The sequence below is a fragment of the Elgaria multicarinata genome, chromosome 7 (genome assembly GCF_023053635.1).
Source record: "Elgaria multicarinata webbii isolate HBS135686 ecotype San Diego chromosome 7, rElgMul1.1.pri, whole genome shotgun sequence".
NCBI lineage: Eukaryota > Metazoa > Chordata > Lepidosauria > Squamata > Anguidae > Elgaria > Elgaria multicarinata.
In genome coordinates, this window is record NC_086177.1 from 64,238,505 (window position 1) to 64,260,453 (window position 21,949).

Here is a 21,949-nt window from a genome sequence, read left to right on the forward strand (position 1 = left end):
GCCATTGCGCAAGTAGGGGGTCACCACTAATTCCCTTCCACAAATTGTGCCCACCTAGAGGATTTAGCACTTCCTCTAGGAACCGGAAATGTGGAAACACTCATTTCTGGAACAGGGTAGGTTGGCGGAGCTTGCATAAAGAATTCGCTTCTGGGACAGAACTAGTGGTGGGCTTGTGGAGCAGCCCGCTTGGATACTGCCCCTTTGTATTTTTGCTTCTGTGCAAAGACATTAGCACAGAATCTCTGGTAGGTCATTACTCATTCATCCTTATTCTGGGTCTAAGGATGTGCAGAAGAGTCTGTCTCGAGTCTGTATCACCTTTGCACATTGTTGTTGTTTTGAACAAAAAAGCCACAAATTGTATTTAAATATGTATTTTTAAACCACACTTTCTTTCAAACTATATTTTTCTCACCAAATGCTCATTTTAAAATGTATTTTAATACAGCTAAGAACTGCATCAGAATATTCTGAAATGCAAAAGCTAGAAATGCAAAATAACTAGATTCTGATCCACTCCTCTGAGAAGTGCTGTCCAGGGCCGGATCTACACTACTGCTTTAAAGTGCTTTAAAGCACTTTATAACAGTTTTGACAACGGCATATGGAGTGTGTCCTGGGCCCCAAAAGTTGTCAAAACTGTTATAAAGCACTTTGAAGTGCTTTAAAGCAGTAGTGTAGATCCTGCCCAGGTCAGTTCATATTGGAATTTTCAAAGCTCAATTGCCTCAAGCTTCCGTATCTGGTTCTATTGCTATAGACTATGGCCAAAATTAAGCAATAAAGACAGATCTCTACAGAAAAGACAGATATTTACGTTTTCCTACAACGTACTGATCATGTGCAGTTGAAGCCAGTGGGAATGCACCAGAGTAGGTGAACATACTAATATTTCAGTCACACATACTTGGAAGACCCCCTTTAGGCATGCACTCACCACCACCATGGGAGCTCCTGTTGTGCTTTTTTACTAGAAAGAAAGCATCTAAAATCCACATGAGTTGCTCTTATATCTTGGTTAGCTGATGCGTGGGCAATGGCCAGCCCTGTGCTGGCGAGTACACTTCAAAAGGGGGTCAAAGACTTCAATGGAATTTACTTCCAAATAACTGTATTGATGACTGCAGTCTACATTACCAAAAGGAGTGCTAACATTTATTTTTGAATGATTGTGCTATGTGCTGCATTGTATTTCAGGCCACATACTTTGATTTAAGTGGATTTCTGTGGGCCAGGCAGTACGTCTGCCAGATATAACAGAGAAAATGTAACTGGAAAGCATTGAACATGAGACGTGAGAAATCTTAAACTAGCCTTCCCCAAACAGATGCCCTGCAGATGTTTGGACTATAGCTCCCACAATCCCCATCCATTGGTCATGCTGGCTTGGACAGATGGGAGTTGTAGTTGGAAACAACTGGAGAGCACCAAGGTTGGGGAAGGCTGTCTTAAATCTTCCATCAACCAAACTATTTTTATGACTGGCTATTTAATTTATTTTAAGTTGAAAAGCTACATCAAACACTATCCTGGTCAATATTTGCAAGAAATACCTTTTTTACATACACAGATTTAGTTTCTATTTTAAGAAGACCAGATGGACATAGGTGAAGATGTTGTTTTTGTTGTTTTTGCGAAATACAATGCCGATAGCTGTAATTACATTGACCTACAGCATTTCTTGTAGATGCCACTTGATCCCATCTGCATGGCTCAACCATTAGATTATCAGTGCTATCGTTACCCTTAAAAGTTATTTCCAAAAGGAAAAACCTGACCCAGGTATCACAATAACATCAGTGACGCTAACAGATGGCACTATGTCTTGAACTATAAAGGCAAAACAAAAGATCACTAAACAATAAAGCTATGAGCCAAGAAAATGCTTGATGCAGTGATTTCTCTGATGCAGTGATAGCATCAGAGAAATCACAGACTCCTCATTATGAATGGTGCAGAGCAGTTTGGATAAAAGCTCAAAACTGTATTATATTCAGTTATTCACCTACTTAGGTTAAAATCTACTTCTGACACCTATCATTTATTTAGTGGAAGGACCATATTGGAGGGACTGTAGCTCAATGGTGGAGCACCTGCTTTGCATGTAGAGAGTCACAGGTTCAAACTCCAACACCTTCAGGGAGGGCTAGGAAGGGATCCTGCCTGAAAACCTGGAAGCTGCTGTCAGTCCATGTTGACAATAGTGTACAATGGTCTGACTCAGTATAAGGCTGCTTTATATGTTCCTAGTTGCAAGTATATATCAGTTACTCCCTATTTTATTATAAATCTATATCTATCTATACTGATAAGGAAAGGAAAGGAACCTCTCGTGCAAGCACTGAGTCATTACTGACTCTTGGAGGGACGCCAGCTTTCGCTGACGTTTTCTTGGCAGGCCTTATAGCGGGGTGGTTTGCCGTTGCCTTCCCCGGCCGTTATTACCTTTCCCCCAGCTAATTAGGTACTCATTTTACCAACCTCGGAAAGATGGAAGGCTGAGTCAACCCGAGCCAGCTGCCTGAAACCAGCTTCCGCTGGGATCGAACTCAGGCCGTGGGGAGAGTTTAAAAGTTTTGATGAACAAAATGGACTGCCATTTTGCCATTACTTTCCGATACATCCTTATGGATAGATCCATATCTTTGTTATAGCTTCTGGTTGGATCTAGCCTGGCTGTTCTGTGAGGTCCAGCAAAGGCTCCATGCTGGACAAAAGGGCAAGGAGTCCATCTTCGCCCATTCCCTCTTCTTCATGTCACCCTCTCATGTTGCTCCAGACCAGAGGTGGACAGCATGTGGCCCTTCAGATGTTTTGGCCTATAGTTTTCATGGTCTTTCATAATTGGCTATGCTGGGTGGGACTCATGGGAGTTGCAATGTTACACCTATACTAGGCCCACCACATAAACCCTTCTCAGGCCAAGCACCACCTTGAAAACCCGAGGGAGGGTTAAATAAAACCTTTCCCCTAGCTATGAGGGAAACAGGTTAAATATAGGATCTGTTTTTAAATGTACTGTGGGTATATTCTGGTGATGGTGTTTGATAACTGTGAGGAAGGTAAATAATGCCAAGCTGGCACGTGGTAACTGGTAGCTAACAAAATAATAATAAATTTATTGTAATGTTAAAAGCTTTAAATGAAAATATAATGCTTCCAATCCTTCCTAATCCAAACTCCACTTCCTAACAACCACCCCACTCTCTCTCCCTCTTTTCATACCAATCCTAAATCCCTAGCAATTAATCTCCTCTCACTCCACAAACAATTCCAATCCAACACACTAACAACAACTGCCTCAGTCACTCTTTATATACTCCTTCCCCCACCATACCTATTACAAAACGAAACCACACCCACTCAGTTTTAACATTCCATACTCACCAGACATACTAAACTAGACACATACGGGATACTCAATTGTGGGGTAACACCACAGGAGTTATAGGCCAAAACATCTGGAGGGCCACAAGTTGCCCACCCCTGCTCCTGAGGGTCTCCCAGTCCTCCAGAGAAGCTTTTCAGGAGGGCACAGAGGGCTACAGAGGAAGGAGGATTCATGAAGATCACCTCCCTGCCCCCTTTCTACAGCACAAGATGAACTCTGTAAAGTGCAACCTTGGATCCAGGCCTATGTGAGATGTTTTGCACATTTTAATAAATTGATATCTCTATTGTTTGACATATATCTTTCCAATAAAAGCAAACACAGTATTTGATAGAGCAAGGTTTGCAATGAGTGGCCAATCATGTATGGTCCTGTGCTTTCCTAGAGACTCCTCCTCTGGTGACATATTCAGTTTGGTTTCTTGGGTTGGTTTTGTGTATGTGCTTGCTTGTATGTATGTGTGTGTGTGCAAGCCTCAAAATGTTTATGACACAAAAGCATTTCCAGATGAATGGATAATGTCCAAATGTTTGCTTTATGACAATTAGCAATGAAAACAAAACAAAAGATTCTCTCACGGTCAGTCTCTTTCAATTCCTCGCACCAGAGATCTTCAGCAGTATTTGCTATCTGATAATTGCATCTTTAAATTAAGATAGAGAGGTTGAAAATCTCAACTTCTTTTTCAAAATTCATAGGGTGAGCCATGGATGTGCCCGTCCTTTCAATATTGCTCTGAGGATCTTTTTTTTTTAACTTCACTGTATTTCTAAACTGCATTTCTGATAAAAAGAAAATAAAAGAAAGATAACATCCTAAATGGCTCACAGACTAAAGGGAAATTAAAAACAACACAGCACCAGAAAACAATTTTTATTTATTTCATCCTTATACATCCCCTGTACCCGAAGCTCTCTAAAAATTACAGACCAAAAAGGCAAGATGATAAAGCAACAGAAGAGCCCAATAAGAGAGAACACAGCAAACAAAGCAGCATTCCTCAAGCCCCAAAGACCCTCTTCCCAACCTATCGTACCAAGTCCAGGCTAGATCTAGAGCTTCATCACACCTACTCGTTTTCCCTCGAATTATCACATTGTCTCAATAGTGTATGAAAGCTGTTGTTGTTGCGAGCTCCATCACACCAGCCTTAGTCCACCTCTGTGTCGCCGCCCTGCCCTGCTCTGGCACGCACCCTGGGCTGAGCTGGCCGGGCTCCATGGCGCACGCTTGGGGGCTGCCAAGGGAGGCAGCCGGGCGGCTCGTCTTCCTGCTCTGGTGCACGCCCCGGGAGGGCTGGGTCTGCTCCGGCCTGAGAAAAGTAGGTCTCTGCGGCGCTGCTCCTCCTCATCCTTCTGTGCCCCCAGTGGCTGCTTAGAGAAAAAGAAGATTCACACTTTATGTGGATCAAAATACGTCACCAAGGGGGGGGGGGGGGAAGACCCGCAATCACAGCAGGACATGGTCGCCATCATGAGAGTACTTTGAATGCAATTCACCGTATAAGGTCAGCATCATATGAGTCCTTTGCATACCATTTGTTGTGAGAGCACACTATAATGCTGGTGGGGTGGAGCTTCTACACTACTACTTTATCGTCGTACTGAAGTGCATTGATAATTTGGAGGGCACATTCCACATTGCATATTCCGCTTTCAGCGTATTATTTCCTGCTTTTTATTCCACATTATTCAAAATACTGCAACAAATGTCACTGTATAAACCTAAGATATAAATGCGCAAGAGGGATGCAGAGTTACCTTGATGGGATCGTAATGATATGGCACAAGGTCCAGGAGCAAGGGGACCTGGTGGATTTCAGTTAATAAAAGTATAAAATGTGTTACATTTGTTAACTTTCCTATCCCTCTGCAAAATGCGATAGTAATGATTAATTATTGTAATAAGAATGCATGTTATAATACAGGAAAAGGCTAACTCAGGACCTTTACTCATAGTTCCAGATGGCTATTATCTCCAATTACCTGTTGATGGGATAGGAAGCAATTCTTGCCATAAGCTCACTTCCTTCCATGGGCATTGTTTTGTTAAAAAAAAAAATAGAAGGGGGGGAGATTAGATGTATACATGTGCAAAAGTTTCTGCAAAGTCTGGCATACAGGTATTAACAGAAGACAGGAAATTTTTTGGAATGCTTCCTGACTTCTTTTTTTAAGTGTTCAATACCTTTCAAGTGGTCAATTGGGAAACTAGTTCTTAATAATAAAAAGCTAAAGTATTGGAACCAACATAGACTCCCAATGGCGTACATGGGTACATGGGTAGAAAAGGTCAGAAGACCACGCTTTATTGTTACCAATGGCAGGTTTCTGAAAGTGACTCCTGCTTGGCCTTTACTTTTTGTGAGTATTTGACATGTGATTCTCCCCCATGATATTGTAGCTCTCTGTGCTCCACCACTGCATTCCTTGTTTATTTATTTATTTATAACATTTTTATACCGCCCAATAGCTGAAGCTCTCTGGGCGGTTCACAAAAATTAAAACCATGAAAAGCATAAAACAACCAACAATTTAAAACCATGAATATAAAATACAATATAAAAAGCACAACCAGGATTAAAACCACACAGCAAAAATTGATATAGGTTAAAATATAGAATTAAAACAGCAAAGTTTAAATTTAAGTTAAATTAAGTGTTAAAATGCTGAGAAAATAAAAAGGTCTTCAGCTGGCGATGAAAGGAGTACACTGTAGGCGCCAAGCGTACCTCTCTGGGGAGCTCATTCCACAGCTGGGGTGCCACAGCAGAGAAAGCCCTCCTCCTAGTAGCCACCTGCCTCACTTCCTTTGGCAGGGGCTCGCTGAGAAGGACCCCTGTGGATGATCTTAAGGTCTGGGCAGGCACATATGGGAGGAGGCGTTCCTTCAAATAACTTGGCCCCAAGCCGTTTATGTTGACACTCACCTATGTCTGTGGAGACTCAGAACAGGGTGGGGGTAAGTCATGGGTTTACTCACATATGTTAAGGGTTGGTTTTTGGAACTGTCCAGATGGAGGGTATTTTCGGTAGCTTCCCTGTGATGCCTTCAGTTCTTACTTTCTAAAGTTGTCACATTTCAAATTTCACTCTAGTTCAGAATTGGCTAATGTGGTTTTATCCAAAGCAGAGTGTAGTGATACTGCATACCAGTGCAGTTTCACAGTCTTCTTCCTGCCTTCCAATTTTCTTTTCCTTTGGTTCCGTGCAACTGTAAGCAAAGTGGACTGCATTACAAGGCTATTTATTTATTTATTATTTTTATATGCTGCCCCATAGCTGAAGTTCTCTGGGTTGGTTACAAAAGTTACAAAAGTTATAGTTTCAGAGAGAGAATGAGAGAGAAAGAGAGAGAGAGAGAGAGGGAGGGAGGGATAGAGGTTGTTGTATACTGCTGAGATTCATTAAACTGAAGCCAGAGATATGAAAGTAAATGATTTAAGGAGGAAAACTCAGCTTATCTTGGCCATCTTTATTCCTTTGTACTGAAAATAAAGGTGGTAAGAAACCACCTTCTCTCTGTCTCTCCTGGTTGTTGTTGTTGTTGTTGTTGTTGTTGCAGTGGGGACATGTCCTTGCTGAAATGCAGATTTTCTAAAGTTGACATCACAAGACCCAAAACTAGAATGGATAAAAGATTATCCTAAAATAAGGTCCAATGCTTGTCTGTTAAAAAAATGTCTGCTAAAATAATGTTATTGATTCAGTCTTGGCTGTTTGACTGAAGACCAATCTGTTCTTCCCTGCGTGATCCACCTTCTAATTACCGTATTTCTTCGATTCTAAGACACACTTTTTTTTCCATATAAACATCTCTAAAAACGGAGTGTGTCTTAGAATCGTGGGTGCAATTTCTTAGAATCAAAGCTTTTTTTCTGTTGGTGGTACTGAAATTAGTCTGCATCTTACAATCGATGGCATCTTACAATCGAAGAAATACAGTAGCTCCTGACTTCTCAGTAATGCCCCATATTGGTGACTTTTGCTTTATATGAGCTCTGAGCTGTACTACCTCTGCAAGATCCTCATCCCATAAGGATACACTACTTGTCTTTTGTCCATTTTAGGGGTACTTTGTACCTTGCAGTATCATATTGCTTGGGATGTGCACAGATGCCAACACCCCCAAATGTTAATCACTCATAAATATGTGAAACTCTGCAATACTTCTCCAGAAGAGATGTAATTCTTTGACACTTTCTAATGTTTTCAATGAACTTCTGTTTGGATCATCACAAACTGTTGTTTTAACAGAGCTAGGATAAAGAGAGTGGGTGACACTACATTTAACATGTAACACACACATATGGAAGAACTAGAAGCAGATGGCCAAAACTGCAATCAAAGGGAAATTAAGATGGTTGTCAAAACATAGTACCCTTGTAAGCACAAATGAGTGATCTTTTCTGGGCAAGCATACCAGAGGCAAATCTATTCAGACAAGCCATGCTTCTTAATAATAGCTATAACACGAGAACCTAAAAGCCACTTTATAGCCTCCTTCCAATTTTGCACCTTTCCCCCCCGTGTTGCCTCTTACACTTGGCATAAATCTTCAGCACTTTGTATCTATACGCCACATGATTTTTCTCACCCCATTTACATCTCGGTTGAATACATATAACAATTTGATGAAGCCATTCTATGGACTTTGACCAGCCAAAAGTAAACCATAGCATATCCACTGACAGTGATGCCAGATCGACTCATCTACTCCAGAGTTGCCTTACTTCTCGTGCATTGATGTGTTTAAAGACTTAGAGCATCCTTGTAGGCAAGTTTACTGAGAAGCAATGCCCACTGAGTTCAATGGGACATTACTAACTGAGCTTGCACAGGATTTCAGGAACATTGGAAACTGCCCAATACAGAATCAGACCATTGGCCCATCTAGCTCAGTATTGGCCCTCCAATGTTCCAGACTGAAGTCTTTCCAAGCCGTACCAGGGATTGAAAGTGGAACCTTCTGCATGCAAAGCATTTACTCTACTACTGAACCCTTCTCCTAAATCACCCAGAGGACAGATTTAATCATGATACCATATACGTATGCAAGAAAAGCTTAGCCGTGTGTGGCATACCTTATACCCAGTGTTTCATTAAACTGGGTTGTTTTGCCTACATGTACAGTGTTGGTCCTCCAGGAATCAATAGCCCATACCACCCCTGTGCCATCATGTTGTTACACAATATATATCACTTAATGTCTTGGTTTAAGTGAGACACAAGCCACATGGAATGCCATAGGAGTGGATTTCTCTTGCATGGCAAGCATCATATTTAAAGTAGGACTCATCTCTTTTCATGTGACAATTTAAGCTGACAGGTAATATTGGCAGGATACATTTGCCCCTACAGGTGCAAAGAACGACACCATGACCACATTGATGAAAGCCATTACAAGGGTTGTTGCACTCCATATTTGTCCATCTCTCCCATTTGAATTCTTTTATCCACATTTTTGTATATTTTCTTTATGTTTTAATCTGTAGATTGGTCTTCCGAAACTCTCAGTAGCCTGTGTGTGTGTGTGTGTGTGTGTGTGTGTGTGTGTGTGTGTGTTGTGCAAGCTTTTTTAAGCCAACGTGTCTCTACCTTTCCCCACCCTCATTATTTTGCATTATGTACCTAGAACCAACTCTAAGTACTTACAGGACCACAGCTCAGAGGAAAGGCCATAGCTCAGTGGTAGAGCACCTGGTTTGCATGTAGAAGGCCCCAGGTTTGATCCCTGGCATCGCTAGGTAGGGCAGGGAAAATTCCATAGGCGTGCGCAAGGGGTGTGCTGAATTGAGGGGGCCATTGTGTAGGGATCCAGAGAGAGTTCCAGACACAACTGGAACAGTCCTCTGGCTGACCTCTGGCTGCTCCACCACCACACCAAAGAACTGCTGCCTCTGATAGAGATAGAGTACTGTTGCTCCAAGCAGCAGGAACACAAAGAAACCACTCTGCTGGGAGCCTCTCTGCCAGGAGCCATGCCCCTGTCTTCCACTAGGCCTCTGCTGGAGTGGCTGCACCAACCAGCCTTGTGCCAATACAGGCACGTGTAAATGATACCAGGTGCATGCTGCACTGAAATGTCACCCATGCAGCGGGAATGACCCTCTGGCTGCTCTGCTGCCAACACCCCTGACAGCATGTCAGTGCTTCCAGCATCAGGTATGAAAAGGGATTGTATAAACTGGCTTCTTATGTTCCTAAAGGCGGTAATTAGACCACTCCTGAAGAAGCCTAACCTGGACCCGGACGATGTTAACAACTACAGGCCGGTGGCTAATAACCCCTTCCAGGGCAAGGTGCTTGAGCAGGTGGTTGCAGGACAACTCCAGGCACTCTTGAATGAAACGGATTATCTAGATCCATTTCAATCGGGTTTCAGGCCTGGTTTTGGAACGGAAACTGCCTTGGTCGCCCTGTGGGATGACCTCTGTCGGGAGAGAGACAGGGGGAGTGCGATCCTGTTGGTTCTCCTGGACCTCTCAGCGGCTTTCGATACCATCGACCATGGTATCCTTCTGGATAGGTTGTCTGAGCTGGGAGTTGGAGGTACTGTGTTGCAGTGGTTCCACTCCTACTTGGATGGCCGATTCCAGAAGGTGGTGCTGGGGGATTATTGCTCTGTGCCGTGGCTCCTAAGCCACAGGGTTCCATAGGGTTCTATCTTATCCCCTATGCTGTTTAACATATACATGAAGCTTCTGGGGGAGGTTATTCGGAGATGTGGACTGAGGTGTCATCAATATGCGGATGATACCCAGCTCTACCTTTCCTTTTCATCAAACCCAGGTGAGGCAGTGGCTGTTCTGAACCAGTTCCTGGGCACGGTAATGGACTGGATGAGTGCTAATAAACTGAAACTCACTCCAGACAAGACGGAGGTACTGTTAGCGGGTGGTTCATCTGTCCGGCGAGGTGATGTTTGCCCTGTCCTGGACGGGGTTGCACTCCCCCTGAAAGATCGGGTCCGTAGTTTGGGGGTGCTCTTGGACAGAACTGTCACTTGAGGCACAGGTGAACTTAGGCTGATATACCAACTGCGCCCTTATCTGGACAGAGATAGCCTAGCTACAGTTATCCATGCTCTGATAACCTCTCATTTGGATTACTGCAATGCGTTATACGTGGGGCTGCCTTTGAAAACAGTCCAGAAACTTCAACTCGTACATACAGGGCAGAACGTTTACTAACAGGGACTGGCTGACGAGACCACATTACGCCAGTCCTTCTCCAGCTTCATTGGCTGCCAGTCCAGTTCCGGGCCCGATTCAAAGTGCTGGTATTAACATTTGAAGCCTTAAACGGCTTGGGGCCATGTTATCTGAAGGAAGCCTCCTCCCATATGTACCTGCCAGGACCCTAAGGTCATCCTCAGGGGTCCTCCTCCGCAAGCCCCTGCCAAAGGAAGTGAGGCAGGTAGCTACCAGGAGGAAGGCCTTCTCTGCTGTGGCACCGTTGTTGTGGAATGAGCTCCCTAAGGAGGTTCGCTTGGCACCTACATTATATGCTTTTAGATGCCAGGTGAAGACCTTTTTATTCTCCCAGCATTTTAACAGTCTATAAATAAATTTTAACTTGGTGTTTTAAATTTGTAATTTTGCATTGCTGCTGTTTTTATCTGGTTGAGCTTTTATATCATATTTTATATTATGGTTTTATACTGTTGTTTTATACTTTGAATGTTTTTAATTTCTGTGAAGCGCCCAGAGAGCTCCGGCTATTGGGCGGAATAGAAATGTAATAAATAAATAAATAAATAAATAAATAAATAAATAAATAAATGATATAATCTTTGAACACCATCTGAAGTATGGTGGGAGACAACTGGAGAGTGGGCCTTTTTAGTTGTGGCACCCTGCTTGTGGATTTCTTTTCCCAGGTAGGCTTTCCTAGTGACTGCATTAATGGCTTTTAAGAGCCAAGTGTGTTGTTGTTGTTGTTATTTTCCAAAGCCTTTTATCTTGATGAGGGGTTTTTTAATGCAGCATTACTCCCCTGTCATAACTAAACCACAACATTCCAAGACAGATACAGGAATTACTGAATAAAGTTTATGATTTTTATGTAAAAGCCTGACTATACCATTGAAACAGAATAGTAAATAGAGGAGTGACTGATAGCTGAGGCTAGAATGGAATGGTGGGCAGGATTAGTGGCAGTTGGAGAAAGTCAGGTAGAAGGAGAACTTAGACAGTTAGTAGGTCAGGAAACTGGGGAGCTGACCCATACTTTATTTTAAATCAGCCACTCTACATGCCAGTACTACACCTCCCGCCATGGCTTTGGCAGCCCACAAGTGCCCACATCCTCTGAGACATCCTATTGTTGCCAATGCTGCTCCTCAATAGAGCATTGAGGAGTAGCATCACCAAGGAGGGGAGGTAAGTGGCTGTCAGTGGATGCACCCAACTCTGACCAATCTTGCTGGGATTGCCTTGGCCTGTGCTTCTTACCCACCAAGTGCTACATCAGGAGCCTGTACTGAAGGGCTGGGGCTGGGCCGGGCACTTCCCCCCTTTGTCAGGTCTGTTTCTGGACATGTGCAGAGTGCCTCCCCTTCCTCCCTCTTAAGGGCAAACACTACACACTTGCTTCCCCCAGATTCTGAGAAAACAGCGATATCAGGATGGAGTATCTTTGAGCATGGTCAGCCCCTCAAAGTCATGCTGCTGTATCTAGTTACATTTTGAAACCATGCAGGGGGTGGGAGGAGGCACCGCAAATGGACACAGCCCATTTATGTGGGTTGTTTCCTTTTATGTGGAATTGGGTTGACTGCTCAAGATGAACCTTAGGAGTCAGGGTTGTGAGAGATATGCAGCAGCTGTCTGCCTGTACACTCACAATGGCCACCAAAGGCCATTAAGTCTGGCCTCCCACCCAAGGCATGCTGGGAGTTCTGCCCAAGGCATGCTGGGAGTTGTAGGCATAAACCTAGGTTTTTATTAAATTCTTTAAAAATACTTAAACCCCCAAAATTCATGATTTTAGATTTTTCTGCTCAATTGTACAGCCAGACTATCACCACGTCAAATTTCAAGTTTCTAACTCATCTGGAGGTGGGTAAACATTTCCGGACATATGTGACATACACATACTTTCTGCTTTATAGGTAGAGATAACCAGAAGAGAAAAGACTGAGAGGAGCACAGTTTCATAAGGGAATCTAGTTCCAGAATCTCAAAATGGATGAAATTGGGAATGGATCATTAAGATGGCACTGGTAAGCAACATTTTGTCCAACAAGACACAAAGGGAAAAGATAAAAGAAATCCTGCATCTAACATAATGATCACATGTTGGTCCTGGGAATGAGGCATATAAAATCAAGTGGCATTTGTAATTAAAATATGAAATACCATTAGACAAAATGAATCACATAATTCTTGGAATTAGGGAACAGCTTGTCTTCTGTGCAGTGCATGTTTTTTTGCTTTCAGACATTTGTGCACATCTTTGAGGAAGTGCCAAATATTCCGGAAGTGGAGGAGTCATAGTCATCCATGAAATATTGTGGGGAAATGGGGGTGGGGGGAGAGACAGAGAGGAGATGCTGGCTCTAACAAGCATACAAAAACACGATTTTGTGGCAGGTCACTGTAGCTCTCATTGACCTTGGCACAGCTACAAGAGTCATATTTTAGATACATTAAATGTCCTTGAACAATTTCTCCAGTGTCTTAGGTACAAACATGCTTTTCTTCTACATGAAATGTCCTGGACTGTTTATTCTTTCCCTTTCTACCTCTCTGTCCTTGGCCAAGATAATCCAGATAATAATTCATGTTCCATTTGCTTAGTCCTCTTTTTTTGAGAATTTGGGAGATCTTAGAAAGGATAGGGGTTTCCTACAAAAAAAAAACTTTGTAGGAAAGATTACGATACACAAACAATGAATTTATTTGGATACCTTCCCTCTGCTATGGTTGAGCAGCATGGCCATCATTAAGGCATGATGAGGCAAGTAGTACATTCTCATGTGTACATAAAAATGCCAGTCAGATCATCTTAAAAATTATTCATAGGAGATTTAGGGCTAATCCAGTTGATCAGCAAAACAGTCAGTTAATGGCTGTTTGTAGGGTGCAATTGAAAGGGGTGATGGCGTGAAATATAGTCCATACTATAGGGGAGGGGAGTAGTAACCTTGCTGGGTTGATGGATAGGAATGTAGAGCCATGTTCACTTTTTAAATGATATCCTGTATGTTCTAGTGGTAGAGGAAGGACTACTCAGCCTACACAGAAGGGTGGGAGGGAAACCCAAAGTTCTCACTTTTAGTATTTGGGGAAATGAGCATAAACAAAGATACTTGAAGTTACTATTCCATTCAATGGATTTTGAGTATCATTTTTATATCCAAAATGTTCATGCTGATGTGTAAATAATCTGAACTGCAGGACTCTACTATGCCATGAATACTTTTCAAGTGAAATATATTTATGGATGGAAAATAAGAACAGTCACTTGAAATCTGTAGGGTTAAATAATTTTATGGAAACTTTAGTTGCAGAATCCTAATTTGTGCCCAGTAGCTAATTTTAACCTGTCAGAATTTAGTTGTTTGATTTTTCTCCTCCTAAAATACCAGAAGGGATTAAAGTGTAGCATGGATTAAGCACTTGTCAAGTATAATTTTGTTAAATGAAACAGTATTTATGAGGACTAGATGGCTCAGTGCTCTAGTGATGGGATAACTTTCTAGGTCAGTGGTTCACAAATATCCTAGTCCGGCTGCAAATCAAGTTAATCAGTACATTTAAGGAGGTTTTTTTAAATACCCCTGGAAGATTTCCCCCCTGTGATATAAATCAGATGAATTAGTGGCTTCAGTAATGCTGCTGGCACACAACATTATCTCCACCAAATGACTGGTGTGTACCCCCCATTCACCCCTGGCAGGCCGAGTTAGAAACTAAAGGTCAGAAAATCCAGAGATAGAACTATTGCTTTCAGCAGTCTCTGACAACCCCATGCCTGCCTTCTCGGAAGTAATCCTTATTTATTTATTTGTTACATTTATATACCGCCCCTTAGCTGAAGCTCTCTGGGTGGTTTACAAAAGTTAAAAATAGTAAACATTAAAAAGTATTCAAAATTTAAAAACATAAAAACAACAGTAAAAAACAACAGTATCCATTTAAAAACAACAGTTCTGGGGGTCCATTAAAAAACGAACTTAGCATTGTTAAATGGTGTTAAATGCTTGGGAGAAGAGAAAAGTCTTGATAAGGCACCTAAAAGATAACAGTATTGGCGCCAAGTGAGCCTCATCAGGGAGATCATTCCACAGTTGGGGGGGGGGGCACTACCAAAAAGGCCTTCTCCCTTGTTGCCATCCTCTGAGCTTGAATTCAATGGGGCTTACTTCCAAGTTAGCGTGTGTAGTAGGGGTAGGCAACGTGGTGCCAGTGGGCACCAGTATGCCCTTAGACATCTTTCTTGGCACCTGGCCCACTTTCCTTTTTTTTTTTTTTTTAATAACAAATTTTCTTACCAGCAGCTGGGATCACTTCAAATAAAAGTGAGGGCATCTAGCTGCTCCCATCCTTTCCCCCACTCCATGAATGTCTCTGGGCCACACATGGAGCTTGGAGACGCCCTCAGGACATGCAGGTGGCTGCAGGCCATTGCTTTTCTCAGCAGTACAACCATTTTGTGGTGGTGCTTGGGAAAAGTTCTCAAATTGCTAAATGTGCCCATGGGCTCCAAAAAGTTGCCTACTCCTGGTGCTAATGTCACCCTGCTGAAGCTGCTTCCATGGCCAGATCTACACCAAGCAGGATATAGCACTATGGAAGCAGTATGAAAACAGTATATAAGAGGCAGGAGCCACACTACTGCTTAATAGTGGTATTGAAGTGCACTGGCAACTGTTGGGGCCCATGACACATACCATATGCCATTTTCATACTGCTTTCATAGTGCTATATCCTGCTTGGTGTAGATCTGACCCAAGTCATCGCCTGCTGGTTAGCCCTAGAGTTTCAATCTGAACCAAAGATGATACACCATGGATAAAGTATGGTTAACTTAAAACACAGGCACACGCCTTGGGCCCCATTCATGGGCAGGAAATTCTCCTAGCCGAACTAGATTTTCATTCATTTCAATGGAGAAAGCCAAACTGTGAGCCTTGCTAGACCTACCTGCAAATAAGTGCAGGAGGAGGGGCCAGCCTGCGCTAAAAGTAGCATGGGCCATCGCCCCTGTCTACACGTAAGACGCGATGGGCTGCAGGAAGGAGCTGTTGCGTCCGCCATTTTTTTTTAGTTTAAAGGGGCCATGTGCGCAGGAGTGCACCAATGATAAAGGTAGGCTTTTTTAAAAAAAGGGTTCCCTGCTCCCCCTGCCCCCGATTTCCACCCTGCCCATCCACAATCTCCGATCCCCCCTGCCCACCCATGGTCTCCGATCCCCATCCCCCCTGGCTCCATTTCCCCCCTATCCCCCCTGGCTCCATTTCCCCCCCATCTCCCCACCTTGCCTTGATGGCCACAGCGCTCCTGTGGAGCGCTGTGCGCCATCCGCCACTTTTCCTGGCTACTCACAAGTAAATGTGGTAGCCGGGAAAAGCAGCAGAACAGGCTACGTGCCCACGGTCTCAGGCTCAGCCCGAGACCGTGGGAAATACCGGGCCAGAAGTGGTGCTGGTTATCCCGGGCCAAGGGAGTGTTGCCCCTGCCTGAGCCCGGGATCCCCTGTGCACCATCTGGATGCACAGGGGCTGGCCCGGGGCTCATACTGGGCTACCCCATCATCTAGCAAGGCCCTATGTGTGCATTGGCTTCCTCTGTTGAAATGAATGAGGTTTTGTGCACATGCAAACTATTGATTTCTACTATGAGCATAGCACACATGGCTCTTGGGAGGGCACTTTGATTCTTATAAGAAAAAAGAAAGGTTTTACAAAGAAGAAGAGGGAAACCCTGCTAAATCTCCTGCAACAGAGGGCTCATCAACACCAAGCAGGATATTCCACTCTGAAAGTGGTATATATAAGGCAAGAAGCACTCTATTGCTTTATTGTGGTATTGAAGTGCACTGACAACTGGTGGGGCCCATGACACAACTACACCAAGCAGGACATGATTTATTTATTTATTTATTTATTTATTTATTTATTTATTTATTTATTTATTACACTTATATACCGCTCCCATAGCCAGGGCTCTCTGGGCGGTTTACAGAAATTCTAAAATTAAGATAAAAACGAGTATACAAAATTTAAAATTCTAAAACACAGAACATACACACATAAAGCATTAAAAACTGTTAAAAAACTAAACATGTGGGTGATTAAGATGTGCTGCCATATGCCTGGGCAAAGAGGAAAGTCTTAACCTGGAGCCGGAAAGATAGCAGCGTTGGTGCCAGGCGAGCCTCATCAGGGAGATCATTCCACAGCCTGGGGGCCACCACTGAAAAGGCCCTATCCCTCGTTGCCACACTCCGAGCCTCTCTCGGAGTACGCACCCGGAGGAGGACCTTAGATGTTGAACATAGTGACCGGATATATTCACGTCGGGAGAGGCGTTCCCTCAGGTATTGTGGTCCCAAGCCGTGTAAGGCTTTATAGGTCAAAACCAGCACCTTGAATTGGGCTCGGAAACATACAGGCAGCCAGTGCAAGCGGACCAGAGCAGGTGTTATATGGTCGAACCTTCTGGTTCCCGAAATCAATCTGGCTGCTGCATTTTGCACGAGCTGCAGCTTCCAAACTGTCTTCAAAGGCAGCCCTACGTAGAGTGCATTGCAGTAATCTAACTTGGAGGTTACCAGAGCATGGACAACTGAAGCCAGGTTATCCCTGTCTAGATAGGGGCATAGCTGGGCCACCAACCGGAGTTTGTAGAAGGCACTCCGTGCCACTGAGGTCACCTGAGCCTCAAGTGACAATGATGGATCTATTTTTTTTTATTGTTTTTATTTTCTACACTATATAAACATACAACATTACAATAATAATGATAATAAAAAGAAAACATCAAACAACTGCTACATACATATTGAATAAATATTGAGTACATATATGTTGAATAAGTATTACCTATACATTATCATACTACAACATAATCATTCTTAACACAAAAGTGCACCCCCCACCTCGGGATCTATTCCTGAGTCCAAAATCTTATTGTTTCTTCTGCTGGCGGTTTCCCACTTCCCTTAGTAAACACAAATATTAGGAACTGTTTCCAGATTCCTTCAAACTTATTTATTTTAGTTACGCCTTTTCTCCACTTAATATTACATGTCAGTTTATCATTAATGGCTATATCCCATACTTCTTTATACCATTCTTCAATAGAATATTCCCCTTGAATCTTCCAGTTCCTGGCTACCATCAATCGTGCTGCAACCAGCAAACTCGATATCAACTCTATAGTTTCTTTTCCACACTTTATATCTTCAAATAGTGACAGTAATGCAATCTTTGGTGTTTGTTCTATTTTCATTCCCACTATATCTTCAATTTCTGAAGATATTGAGACAATGATGGATCTAAAAGAACCCCCAAGCTATGAACCTGCTCCTTCAGGATGAGTGCAATCCCATCCAGAACCGGTAGAACACCCCCCATCCTGTCAGCGGAATCACCTACTAACAGCATCTCAGTCTTGTCTGGATTGAGTCTCAGTTTATTAGCCCTCATCCAGTCCATTGTCGCAGCCAGGCACCGGTTCAACACATCCACAGCCTCTCCTGCTGAAGATGAAAAGGAGAAATAGAGCTGCGTGTCGTCAGCATACTGATGACAGCACACTCCAAAGCTCCGGATGACCGCACCCAGCGGCTTCATGTAAATGTTAAACAACATGGGGGACAAAACCGACCCCTGCGGGACCCCATACTTGAGAATCCACGGGGCCGAGTAATGTTCCCCAAGCACCATCTTCTGTATCCAACCCACCAAATAAGAGCGGAACCACTGCAAAGCAGTACCTCCCAGTCCCAGCTCAGCAAGTCATCCCATGGTCAATGGTATACCATGGTCAATGGTACCGAAAGCCGCTAAGAGGTCGAGGAGAATCAACAGAGTCACACTCCCACTCCTGTCTTTCTCCCGACATAGGTCATCATACAGGGCGACCAAGGCTGTTTCCATGCCAAAACCAGGCCTGAAGCCCGACTGAAATGGATCCCGATAATCAGTCTCATCCAAGAGTGTCTGGAGCTGGCCCGCCACCACCCGCTCAAGGACCTTGCCCAGGAATGGAACATTTGCTACCGGCCTGTAGTTACTAAGATTTTCCGGGTCCAAGGAAGTTTTCTTCAGGAGTGGTCTCACTACCGCCTCTTTCAGACGGTCTGGGACCACTCCCTCTCGTAGAGAGTCATTAATCACCTCCTTGGCCCAGCCGGCTGTTCCATCCCTACTAGCTTTTATTAGCCAAGAGGGGCAAGGATCCAGTATAGAGGTGGTCGCGTGGACCTGTCCAAGCACCTTGTCCACATCCTCGAGCTGTACCAACTGAAACTCATATGATGCTATGAAAGTGATATGAAAAAAGTATATGGTATGTGTCATGGGCTCCAACAGTTGTCAGTGCATTTCAATACCACTATAAAGCAGTAGTGTGACTCCTGCATTTTATATACTACATTCATACCACTTTCATAGTGGAATATCTGCTTGGTGTACATGAGCTCATAGAAAACCAAAAGCTGTTTAACTGATTGGTTGTAAAAAGTAGCTGAACAACTGGAAAATGCAAGCCTTGGCTCAGCTCCTCCTTTAGAGCCATTTTTTGTTTTGTTTTACTAGTAAAATCTGGAAGTTTGAACATATGGGCCATTTCCTTGAAGAAGCATCCACATCTCTGTACTTTTAATGAACAACAGGGCTGCCATGTCCTGGCCTTAATAGCTAGCTATTTGACAGGAAGACACCTACCAGGTGTGTGTTCTCCTTTCACATGGCTGCTATGTTACAATGAAGCAAACTGCGCCTACTGAATTACTGAAGTCCTTCCTGCCATACAAGGCAGAGGCCAGGAATTGGGAAAAAGGTCCATGGGTTTTTAGGATCAGGATTGCACCTTAATATACACTGAATCCTAGGAGCTGGCTGAACTTCTCAGAATGCAGTTACGTAAAGCAGGTGATCACTCTTAAAGGCAACCCTAGACAGGAGTGAATTATTTGCTAGGATCAATTGCATTCCTTGAAAATGGAGCTTGCAATGAGATGCATCCTCAGTTGAACTTGAACTAAGCAGGGCAAAGCCACTTTAATTCAGTTATTGTCCTTTTATAAACGAGGCTCACACACCTCACAGCCGTTGCGAGACAATACTAACAGTAAACAAACCATCACAAATTCATTGCCGAGTCTAAAGCCAGCTTTTAATAGCATTGTTAAATCTCTAGTCTCAGTCACTGTGAAGAGCTTTGCTGCTTCGTTCCCATGCTTTCAGTAGGATTTCCAGATTTACTTTACCAAGAGTGATTCCAACAGCTTACTTTAATTGCTTTGCATGTATGGTACAGTAAGGCTACCTTGCTGTGAAACCCGATGTTTCTTGTAGAAACAGGTTGTGTGTGTGTATGTGTGCAACAAGTGCCTCATTTTCCCCCATAAGAAAGAAAGAACAGTACCACAGGGGGGCACTCATTAACAGATGCTGCCAGCAGAACCTCTTTCAGGTATGCAATATGGCTGTATACCAATCACACAGCACTGCAATGCATTTAGATAGCAAAAGAGATGCATTGTACTCAGGAGTTCAGGAAAAGTGTGGCTTTTCCAATCATAATCTAGATCTGGACTTGTATGTGTCACAAGATTAGGGCCTTACCATTTAGCAAATTTGCAGAACATGTGTTATTGGAATACGCAACACTCTGTACTGTGCTCAGGCTTTTTTTAAAAAAAACTGTTCGTCCCAAAGAGCAACGATTGAGCTGTCCCCTGAGTCTGAGGGCTGTATCAGAGGTCTGATAGGATGCATCAAGGCTGAACAGTCAGTACTTTGAAAACACTTATCTGTCTTGTGATTCCAAAGAAGCCTTGAGTCTAGAGGGCTAATTGCAGGAAACGTTTTTTTGGCAAACCGTTGAATTTTTCGAAGAATAATCTAAGCCTTAGCTGGAAGATTTTCCTTCCATATCCCCCTTCCCTAATTTGCATGACTAAATGAGGAGGGTAGGTAATATATCATGAACGAAGAGTAGAGCTGGAACAAATAGCTACAGCCAGCTTCTAATTAGACAGATATTATGTGTTTGCACAGTGCAGATCTGAAACCGAGCATTTGTTCAATAGCCAACTCTCATGGACGTGGTTAAACTAGAATAGTGAAAAATAGTGATCCATGTCGGTGTGGGAAGAGCCAGGTTGATTGATTCGGTGGATTCACTACTCAAAAAAATCCCTATGCCTTGTCTTATTAGAAATGACCATCTTCATAATCCATGGGCTTTTGAACATGGGCTGTGTCATATGGTGCATCAGCTCTGATGTCACAGTAGGAGCAGGCAGTTAGGAGAAGTAGGCCGAATTTCAGTGCAGGAGCCCACAAACTGTATATGTATCTGGCAAGGGGTGATAGCTCAGTGGTAGAATACATGCTTTCATGTGATCTACAGATTCAATCCCCCAGCTTAAAGAATCAGTTAGTAGGTGAAAGAAGTGTCTCCTCTGCCTGGGACTCTGGAGAGTCATTGCCAGTAACCGTAGATTATACTGGGCTAGATGGAGAAATATTCTGTCCTGGTATAAAGGGATGTCATGTGGATTGTCTGCAGCAGCCTTTCCCATGCTGCCTGAGAATGATGGGAGTTGTAGTCCAATCCATCCAGAGGGCACCAGGTTGAAAAGGCTGGTATACAAGGCTGTGAGCTTTTGAATAATATCTTGTTGGTTCAAATAGTTTGAGTAGTTTTGGAGCAATGCTGAGAACTGTAATTGTGGTGTGGAAAAGAGGGGGGGAAAGTACCACAAATGAACTGCAAAAATAGAGACAAGCTCTGGTGCTGAAAAATCTTATCTTTAATAATTTCTTCAATAGGCTGCTTAAGTATGTGATGTCTACAGTCAGTTGCTGACCAGTCTGCCTTCTTGTATGATATACAAATCCTGTAAAATGTCCTGCAAGGAAAAGAGTAGCATCTAGATGGGTGCTCTACTTCCTGCTCAGCTCTGTCATGTGCAGGAGGGTCAGGCCAATATTTGAGAAGAGATCTGGCCAACTAGCTTATCAGTGCTACTCCACTGGCATTTCTATTAGAAGAGGAACCTTAAGTCTGAGCCTGGTGTTCTTGTGATGCAGTGTGGGACAGCATATTGGGCTGAAAGATGATAACTACTTGGATTTAATTTGCACATACGGAAAGCAACCATGCTCTTGCCATTTTTGTTTTCTGGTTTTTTTTTTAACAAGGACTAGTACCTTCTACATTCTTAACAGTTTTTTTAAAAAAAATCTTTACAGGTATTTTTGCCTCTCACATGTAGGTAACAGGTCTAGAAACTACGACAGCACTAACCCAACAACTGTAAAAATGAGTTACTAAATTTTCAAATATGAGTCTATTCTGAAAACTATAAA